Below are 11,200 nucleotides of genomic sequence, written 5' to 3'. Positions count from 1 at the left end.
AATTTGTTCGAATCCATCTGGAGTTTCTCTGAAATTTAATATTGTTTTTACAACAAAGAAAAACATTAAACTGGTTTCCAAAAAAATTAATTAACAAATAATAATATACATAAAAAATATTCTTTTTAAACGAAAGTCATATGAAAAAAATACTTACCAATTTATGAATAAACTATACGCTGAGATATAACAAAAATTTTCCAAATTCATCTGGAATTGAATATTATTTTTTTACATAGAATAATAAAAATTTCAATTCACTTTCAACATATTTTCCTAAATATTCTTAATAACTTTTTTCTAAACTACTGATAAAATATTAATAACTTTCATTTAAAAAGGTTTAATTAACAAACACCAATATATGTCTCAAAAATCCAAAATATTCCATGTCTTTATATTCCCTTGTTGCATACCAGCTAAAAAGATGCAACAGCCCACGCCAACGCCAACTATACAACTGAAGCATGCCAAACAAAACCAAGCAAAGCCAAAACATTCCTACAACAACAAAAACACATGTGCCTTTATTGAAAACAACACCTCATCCAGCCAAATAAACCATCCGCGAATAACAAACACACACACACAAACCACTAAATGGACAAAAATAAAAACAACCCCACGCTCATGTATACACAACAAAACTCAAGTAACATCATCTTTACATTAATCACATTCCACTATGCCGATAAAGATCTCTGTACTATGCATTAGTTCATAGCATCTGCTGACAATTTACTCTAAGAATAATATTCGTAAAGGCACACCAGTTTATGAACGATGAAACGTTTAACTTAAAATTTGCAAAATTTTCATGAAATGTTTTCTACCATTTTTGACGAAAATGTCTATAAATTTAATTACATGTGAACTAAAAATATTTCATTGGGTAATTTTTTACCAACAATTATTAACTATAGGAATTGTCAGTAAGAAATTCCTATCCACTTTCAAGTTCATTTTTCGTAAAAAAATATTTTCTCATACAAAAAAATTTTATACACACAAAAAAAATTTTTTTGAATTCAATCACGAAAATCGCGGAATCAATCATTTTTTTAATTGAAATGTCTTCAATCACGAAAATGATAGTATCAATCACCCATTTTGATTGAAAACCAACACGATTTTTAATTAAAAATTTGATTGACTTTTGTCACGGAATCAATTAATTGTGTGATTGAATCAATTAAAAACGTGATTGATTTTTAACATAAAATTCAATCACAGTTTTAATTGAATCAATTAAAATTTTAATTAATTTCGCGACAAAAATCAATCAACTATTTGATTCATTCAATTAAATAATTACTTGAAATTGGCTATAAATTTCGATCAAAAAAATTATATATTGCGACCCCAAAATCGTATTTAGTTTTATTTGAAATAAAAGAAAATATGTGTTTCTTATAAAACATATTTAACATTTTATTATTTTTTGAATTATGCAATAGACAAATAAATTTGGTTCTTGTCATTTGTGTTTTGTTCTAACATAACTTACAAATACAATTACTATAGGGTGAACAAATAAATTATATAAATCATTATCTTCCTTATAATAATAACCATGTTAGCATGTTCCTTCTAATATGTAGATGCGCCTAGATTTCCAATAAATCAGCAGCCTGTAAGCTAAATTAGTTTTTCTGAAAGTAAACAGAATAATTCGAATTTAATTTTGTTCAATTAAAAGTTAATTTTGTTAAACATTACCTGCTTAGAATATCAAGTTCAATTCTTAGTTCCAGGTTGCAGATCTATAATCTTCTTTTGCAGTTGTAGTCTTTTAGCATAAAAAGGTGTATTAAGGAGCTCGGTAATTTAATTTTAGTAACAATTCCTTTCCAAAATTTCCATACATTACAATCGTCTATTAAAATTTGAACCAATCAAAGACAAAAATAATGGGAAAGCAATGTAATATTTGGTATTATATTGATGATACCTTGCAAATTCTGGAAATAGGTAAAAATATAAATGGAAAATACAAATTTTTTCATTATTTTCGGATATTTTTCATATTTTTAAATCCAAAAGAAAGAACTTTTTACCATTACATAATTCAGCTCATTAGTTTATATACCAGATATATTGCTCTCTACTTGGGTTCAAACTGAAAAAGGCAGGAAACAAAAATACAATTTAATGCCAACGCCACTTCGCAACTTCAAGGAGAATCTTCCAACAAACCCATACCGCTCTTGGTTTTAAGAAAACTAGGAGTGAAAAAAATGTATAATTTTAAAAGATCAATACAGTACCCACTTTTTTATTGCAAACATATTCTTAAATATTTGATAAAATGATGGAGTTGATGGGATTGATTGGTCAATTTCACGAAATAAAATTGGTCACTAAAAGAAATAAATAAAAAATATATTATTTTAGTCCGTTTAATGTAAACAGGCTTCAATGGAAAACGGTATTCACATTTCACAATTTCTTACCTTCAATAAACGTAGATTGTTTTCCATTTTTACAATACCACAAAACACAAACACAGGTAATTTCAAATGCGTTCTCTCATATATTTTTTTCAAACCCTTACCACGTGGCCGTTTGTTGTTGCACACTTTATTTATTTCAACCCTTTGCTATGATTTGTTGTTGCGTTCAAAATACTTATGCACACATTTTGAATGCAGCAGACAGAATGTCGCCAATCATGTTATTCAATTTACGCGAAAAACAAAAACCCAACCGTTCGTTACGAGTTACTTCCACAGACTGATCTCTCCATCATACTTTGTTGAATAAATACCCATTCTCTTGTTCTCTTTTCGCTCTTCCCATTGCTCAAAATTATTCAGTTTCAATCACAAAGGTGATTGGATCAATCACATGTGTAATTGGAAACGGAAAAAATTTCAATCACGTTTGTAATTAAAAATTATTTCCGAATTGATTAACAAATTGATTGAATCAATTAATATTTAAATTGGAAACGTAACAAATATCAATCATTTTTTTAATTGGTTTTTATTCGGATTTGATTAAATAATTAATTGAATCAATTAACATATTACTTGAATCCGTTTCCAAATTCAATTAAGTGTTTAATTGAAAAAAATTTGGTGATAATTTTTTGTGTGTAGTAAATTGCACTTATTATTTAGAAAATACTTTACATTTCACAAGTAGTTTTATAGCATGACAAACGAATTTTTAACTACCAGTTAAGAAATTTTTTAAGGAAATTTCCATCGTATTTTATAGGCCATGAACTAAACGATTGCTACTTAGAATTTGTAAAATTTCCTTTCGAGTAGTTAATTTTCGTTGAAGATACGAAAAATGAACTAAAATTCTGGAAAATTCTTGTAATAAATTATTGTAAAAATCTTCTTAAATTTACGAGACACTTTTTTTTCTGTGCAGTAAAAATTCTTGAACTGAGCTAATATCGTCATTTTTGGGACAAAAAATCGGAAAATCGGCATTTGCTATTTTCCGATTTTTCTATGTAAGAAATTTCTAGCAAAAACTTGCAATTTCGACGAATTCCGAATTTGCTATTTTTTTAGTAAAAAAAATCGTCAAAATGCCGATAAATAGGCAAAATTGGCAGCCCTGGTCGTGAGTGAAGCTAAAACACAATAAAATGTGAGCAGCGTCGCCACAATGAATTTTTATTTTGGACCAAAATTTTTCCAAAATTGGACCAAAATTCGTAGCAGCGGACCATTTTTCCACATTAAATTATTATCATTTCAAAGTTAAAATTTTTCAAAAATTTTACTTCGGAAGAAAAGTTTATCTAATTTTTATTTCTACAAAAAAATTAGTCAAAATTTTATTTCTATAGAAATTTTTGCCAAATTTTATTTCTATAGAAAATTTTGTCCAAATTTAATTTCTACAGAAAAATTTGTCAAAATTTTATTTTTATAGAAAAGTTTGTCAAAATTTTATTTCTATAGAAAATTTTGCCAATTTTTTTTTATATATAGAAAACTTTATTAAAATTTTAGTTCATTAGAAAATTTTGTCAAAATTACAGTTCTATAGAAAATTTAGCCAAATTCTTATTTCTATAGAAAATTTAGCCAAAATTTTATTTCTATAGATAGTAATCGCAAAAGTTTATTTCTATATAAATTTTTACAAAATGTTCTTCCTATACAAAATTGTTGCATAATTTTGTATCTATATAAAAAATTTTTAAAGCTATTTCTATAGAAAATGTTGTCAACATTTCAGTTCTGTAGAATATTTTGCCAAAATTTTATTTCTATAGAAAATTTTGTCAATATTTTATTTCTTTAGCAAATTTGTCAAACATTTATTTCTATAGATAGTTATCGCAATATTTTACAAAATTTTCATCTTATAAAAAATTTTTGCATAATTTTGTATCTATATAAATTTGTTTTTAAACTTATTTCTGTACAACATTTTGGCAAAATATTGTTAAAATTTTATTTCTATAGACATTTTTGTCAAAATTTTATTTCTATAGAAAATTTAGTAAAAATTTTATTTATACAGAAAATTTAGTAAAAATTTTATTTCTAAACAAAATTTTGAAAAAAATACCGAAAATGGACCAAAATCAACCAAATTCAATTTGGTCCGACCATCGGACCAAATTTAAAAATTCATAATTTTTTGGACCAATTTTGGTGCGATCGGGCCAAAATGGCAACCCTGAATATGAGTGAGAATTGTGAGAGTATTTTCCATGCTTGAGAGCCAGGGATGATAAATACCATTCTGGAAATTGCACTGAATCAGCTGTGAAAAATTACTTTTTAAGCCTAAAAGTACTTTTTTTCAAGCCTAAACCGACTCAACTGATGATTGTCATGTCTAGCAATCTGTGATTTAGGATCTGTCTTATTCGGATTCAGACGTATTCATCATCATTATTATTTATATTCTCTGAACATACAATTATTCACTACAAGCTTTCCCAAATAAGAGAAATGTCTCAACTGACTGCAAGTTTAAACTGATTTTGGCTTGCTTTCATATTTTAATTTATGCACTTACAGAAGGTTGTAAAAGGTACCAAAAGAGCCGCGGTGGTACCACGGTACATTTTATACTCAAATAATGTCTTAAAAAAATACAAAAGTGTCAAGTTTATGAACCCTGATCAGAACCCATTTTTTGTAAGTGCGAATTTATTTGTGATTAAGGCATGAAGAAAATTTGAACCGTGTTAAAGTGAGTAACATAAAAATCTCCTTAGGAGCACTTCTTTACCATCCCAGCAAAAAAATTTTGAAGTTCTTCCAAAGGCACAACTTTAAAAGCACTTCCAGAAGATGCACTCCCAATGATGCTATTTTAACTACTCAGGAAGTTATTTTAATACAATTTTTTATAACTTGGTTTTTTCATACTTTTAATGGATAATTTTACCTTTTTTTGTTTCAAATAGGTTAAAAACAGAGTAAGAATTCATAAAATGGTACAAATCAATTAAATTTTGTCGACAAAAATGCTAAATCCAATCTGAAAAAATTGTGAATTTTTGAAAATATTTGACGTCAAGCGTTTACGACAAGCGTTAGAATCCTTTAATTATAAAAAATATTTATCTGACTAAATATCACAGAATTTTTTAATTGAATTCGAATCACACCTAAAGAAGTGATGCAAATTCAGTGCAACGGCTGTTGAAATGGAGGACTTCTGTCCTATGACATCGCTTCTGCGTCAATTTTGCACCACTGCCAGATCCGAAAAGAACATTTTCATTACTTTTTTGGCGACGCTTTTTTTTCTGGGATGGTCTGTAATGAAAACCAAGAATTTCTACTCACCATATATGTGGGGAATTCTCACGCTCTCAAATGAAAAACTGGCCTGCTCACGGACAAAAAAGCCATACTCACGACCCGCGAAAATACACACACATTCACGTTCGAAAATTCACTCATAAAGATTTTTCAAATGAGGTAATTGTTATTCTATTAATCATCACTTTCCAATAATTTTTTGGAATAACGATTAATTCGACGAATAATTATCATAAATAGTTTACGTACGTAGTATGTTTCAAGAAAAACAGTTAAATTTTGCCGGTATTTTTTTATTAATTTTGTCTAATAGATTTTCTTGAATTTTCCAAAAATTCGAATCCTAAGCCAATGCACAAATATCCACGAAATTTAATTGTATGGTAAATGGGATACAAAGTAATAAAAGGGCTCCAAATAAATGAATATAAATTACTTACTTTCATTTAAATTGAAAATGGCACTTTCTTTAATTGAAATTATTCAATTGATATACATTTTCTTTCTTTACAGGTTCATTTGTTTTTTATAATTAATTCTCAAAGAGAAAGAGATATAGAGAAGCAGAGTGAAAGAGAGCAGTCACGCTAAAAAATCATTAACACTTTGGTGTTATAGATGATTTCAAAAATAATTCGTTCTATTTAAAGGTGAGTTGCTGCAGACATTTGTATTTACTTTTCATTTTCCCCCATTGTAACATTGCGTTTATTTGAAAATAAAACAAGTTCATAAAACATATGAGCAAATGCATCAGCATACCGGTGTTGTTGATTGCAACCTGGCCAGGCGAACTTGTGATTGTGACATTAAGCCAAGACGTATTTAGCCCTAATTTTAATTTGGCCCAAAACACCGAAGCATGTTGTACTTTCTTATTTGCCTTCATTGCTTGGACAGTCTATGTTAGTGTTTGATGAATGTACATAATTTCATTTTGACTTCCCAACTGCATATAGCGGTGTTATTACATACATACATGTGTATTCTTTTTCGCTCTCTCTCTCTCTCTCTCTCTCTCATACACTGGCATTTGGCCAAATAGAAATTGAATTGCAGAATGAAAAAAAATATCTAAAAGACACAATACCACCATATTATTACACCAAGAACCAACTACACCATCACCACCAAACATCAGCTAAAGTGAAGGAGAAAGAAACATAAACGCGAAAGTGCAAAGTTTATTCGGCCAAAAGCAATAGATCTATTGAAATAAAAGAAAAAGTTTAATTGAACGAATTGTGGGAAAGAAATGAAAAGTAAATGGCGAAAACAATTAAATGCAGAGAATAGCAAATTCTATTTTTAATTACAGTAATCAATTGTCAAATAATTGCTGTTGCCCTTTATACAAGTGTATTATCTCTGTACTTGCTCTCTAGTCACACTCTCACTCATTTAAGCACTACAAACAGTGTGGCCACACCGCTCTGAAAAACCTGCACCTAATGCACTGAAGAGTTTCTTAATAATCATACATTTACTCATAATGTTTTTTATGACATATTTTTTACTTTAAACTTTAAAAAATAATGGAAAAGCCATAAAACCAAACTACAGCAAAAAGGAAAGTAAAGCCATTCCAAATAAAATTGACCTAGTAGGGTCAATGTACCTACAGGTAATGAACTTAATGTTTTTCATGAGAAACCATGCAAATTGGCAACACTGCTAACATGCCATTCATCTTATTTTGATTGGTGTTGTCAATTGTTGACGAATAAACAGTTTGTGTGTTATGCACTCCGAGATATGTATGTAATTGCAGCAAAGACACTTCATTTATCACAAAGTGCATGAAAGTAATAAACATATTTTTACGTTACGTTTTGCCATTTCCGTGATATTCAAACATTACAAAATAAGTCGCGTCATTTTAACATTCTACTATAATACCCTAATAATAAATTACTGCCGAAAAGTAAACCACTAACGAAAAGAAGAAAATTATTTTCTTAACGATCACTTTTGTTGCGGCATAATATTTTTTAATTCTCTCCCATTTAAGCATTTTGCCGATTTAGCATGTGCTGAATGTTATGTGCTTCCTGCTTTCATTCAAAATGGGAAAATGAGCTATTTTGGTATTGGGCTACATATCGTTGGATGAAATTGTTAGAGAGCAAAAAAGTATAGTTGTAGTTGGCTTATTATCCGTTTTTGGTATAAGTGTTTCATCGCAATAATAGTTTTTGCTGCTTTGGGGATAAATTTAGTTTTTAAATTATTTACACATCGACATGAGTAGCTGTGTATGTATGTATATGACTGTATATAAGCTATTGCAAATCAATATCATTTTTTTTATAAAACAATATTCCAAAAAGAGGTCTGGATAAAACAATCAAATACAATATCTAAGGCATACGAGGTCAATCAAAAAAAGCTTTAAAGGCATGTATGTTTATTTGAACTTGAAGTTTTCGACATGTGTTTTATATATTGCAATAATCATCTTGTCAGTTGTAGGACATTGAATTTTGGTCCTTGAAAATCTTTTTTTCCTTTCGAAAATTGTTAATGCTTAGCAACACTTTGTATTTAGATAAAATTTCATAGAAATATGAGATTTAAATAAAACTTCATAGAAATTTTCTCTTCAGATAAAATATCATAGACATTTTGTCTTTGGATAAAATTTCATAGAAATTTTCTCTTTAGATAAAATTTCATAGAAATTTTGTCTTTTGATAAAAAAATTTCATAGTCATTGTGTCTTTAGACAAAATTTCATAGACATTTTCTCTTTAGATAAAATTTTATAGAATTTTTCTCTTTAGATAAAATTTTATAGAATTTTTCTCTATTCTCTTTCATAGAAACTTTGTCTTTCGAAAAAATTTCATAGACATTTTGTCTTTAGATACAATTTCATAGAAATTTTGTTTTTAGATATAATATCATAGAAATTTTGTGTTTAGATAAAATTTCATAGAAATTTTCTCTTTAGATAAAATTTCATAGAAATTTTCTATTTAGATAAAATTTCATAGAAATTTTCTATTTAGATAAAATTTCATAGAAATTTTGTCTTTAGATAAAATTTTATAGAATTTTTCTCTATTCTCTTTCATAGAAACTTTGTCTTTCGAAAAAATTTCATAGACATTTTGTCTTTAGATACAATTTCATAGAAATTTTGTTTTTAGATATAATTTCATAGAAATTTTGTTTTTTGATAAAATTTCATAGACATTTTGTCTTCAGATAAAATTTCATAGACATTTTCTCTTTAGATAAAATTTTATAGATATTTGTCTTTAGATAAAATTTCATAGAAGTTTTGTCTTTATATAAAATTTCAAAAAAATTTTCTATTTAGATAACATTTTATAGAAAATTAAAAAAAAAATCATAGAAATTTTTGTATTTAGATAAAATTTCATAGAAATTTTCTCTTTAGATAAAATTTCATAAAAATTTTCTCTTTAGAAAAATTTCATAGAAATTTTGTCTTTAGAAAAAATTTCATAGAAATTTTGTCTTTAGACAAAATTTCATAAATATTTTGTCTTTAGATAAAATATAATAGAAAATTTGTCTTAAGATAAAATATCATAAAAAATTTGTCTTTAAAAAAAATTTCATAGAAACTTTGTCTTTAGATACAATTTCATAGAAATTTTGTTTTTAGATATAATTTCATAGAAATTTTGTCTTTAGATAAAATTTCATAGAAATTTTGTCTTTATATAAAATTTCATAGAAGTTTTCTATTTAGATAACATTTCATAGAAATGTTATCTCTAAAAAAAATTCATAAAAATTTTCTATTTTCTATTCATAGAAATTTTGTCTTTAGACACAATTTCACAGAAATTTTGTCTTTAGATAAAATGTCATAGAAAATTTGTCTTTAGATAAAATCTCATAGAAATTTTGTCTTTATATAAAATTTCATAGAAATTTTCTATTTAGATAACATTTCATAGAAATGTTATCTTTAAAAAAAAAATTCATATAAATTTTTGTATTTAGATAAAATTTCATAGAAATTTTCTCTTTAGATAAATTTCATAAAAATGTTCTCTTTAGAAAAAATTTCATAGAAATTTTGTCTTTAGATATAATTTCATAAATATTTTGTCTTTAGATAAAATATAATAGATATTTTGTCTTTAGATACAATTTCATATAAATTTTGTCTTTAAATAAAATTTCATTGACATTTTGTCTTTAAATAAAATTTCATAGATATTTTGTCTTTAAATAAAACTTCATAAATATTTTGTCTTTAGATATAATTTCAAAGAAATTTTCTCTTTAGATGAAATTTCATACAAATTTTCTCTTTAAATAAAATTTCATAGAAATGTTCTATTTAGATAACATTCCATAGAAATATTCTCTTAAAAAAAAATCATAAAAATTTTCTATTTAGATAAAATTTCATAGAAACTTTCTCTTTAGATAAAATTTCATAAACATTTTCTCTTTAGAAAAAATTTCATAGAAATTTTGTCTTTAAACACAATGTCATAATTTCATAAATATTTTTGTCTTTAGATCAAATATCATAAAAAATTTGTCTTTAAAAAAATTTCATAGAAATTTTGTCTTTAAATAAAATTTCAAAGACATTTTATCTTTGAATAAAATTTCATAGATATTTTATCTTTAAATAAAATTTTAGATAAAATTTTATAGAAATCTTGTCTTTAATTTCATAGAAATTTTGTCTTCAGATAAAATTTCATAGAAATTTTCGATTTAGAAAAAATTTCATAGTAATTTTCGATTTAGAAAAATTTTATAGAAATTTTCCCTCTTATCTTTCATAGAAATTTTGTCTTTAAAAAAAATTTATAGAAATTTTGTCTTTAAATAAAATTTTATAAAAATTTTGTCTTTAGATAAAATTTCATAGAAATTTTGTCTTTACATAAAATCTCATAGAAATTCTGTCTTTATATAAAATTTCATAGAAATTATTTAATTTCATAGAAATTTTCTCTTTAGATACAATTTTCATAAAAATTTTTTCTTTAGAAAAAATTTCATAGAAATTTTGTCTTTAGAAAAAAGTTCATAGAAATGTTGTTTTTAAAAAAAATTTCATAGAAATTTTGTCTTTAGAAAAAATTTCATAGAATTTTTGCCTTTAGACACAATTTCATAGAAATTTTGTCTTTAGATATAATTCCATAAATATTTTGTCTTTAGATAAAATATTATAGAAAATTTGTCTTTAGATCAAATTTAGATACAATTTCCTAGAAATTTTGGCTTTAGATACATTTTCATAAAAATTTTGTCTTTAGATACAATTTCATAGAAATTTTCATAGTAATTTTGACTTTAAGATGGGTCACTTTATTTTCGCGATTACTTTTCCTGAAATAATCAAAATTATAAATGAAAACAAACGTATTCCTGTAACGTCTTGCCGAAATCAATTGAGTTAATTTAAATATCTGTTTTATATTTAACTGTTTTAATAAAGT

General features: G+C 25.7%; 1 long non-coding RNA gene across 1 annotated transcript; it reads right to left on the bottom strand.

The window, feature by feature from the left end:
- Positions 1-1,725: 1,725 nt before the first annotated feature.
- On the bottom strand, positions 1,726-2,783 carry LOC142219640 (uncharacterized). The gene is made up of 4 exons (XR_012717685.1): positions 2,454-2,783; positions 2,272-2,360; positions 2,058-2,119; positions 1,726-1,961 (listed from the first exon to the last, which is right to left on the bottom strand). It is a non-coding gene; the product is annotated as an uncharacterized LOC142219640 (long non-coding RNA).
- Between the last annotated feature and the right edge of the window lie 8,417 nt (positions 2,784-11,200).

The sequence above is a fragment of the Haematobia irritans genome, chromosome 1 (assembly GCF_050003625.1).
Source record: "Haematobia irritans isolate KBUSLIRL chromosome 1, ASM5000362v1, whole genome shotgun sequence".
In the NCBI taxonomy this organism is placed as follows: domain Eukaryota; kingdom Metazoa; phylum Arthropoda; class Insecta; order Diptera; family Muscidae; genus Haematobia; species Haematobia irritans.
The sequence above is the reverse complement of the archived record's forward strand: the minus strand, read 5'-3'. Positions and strand labels throughout refer to the sequence as shown.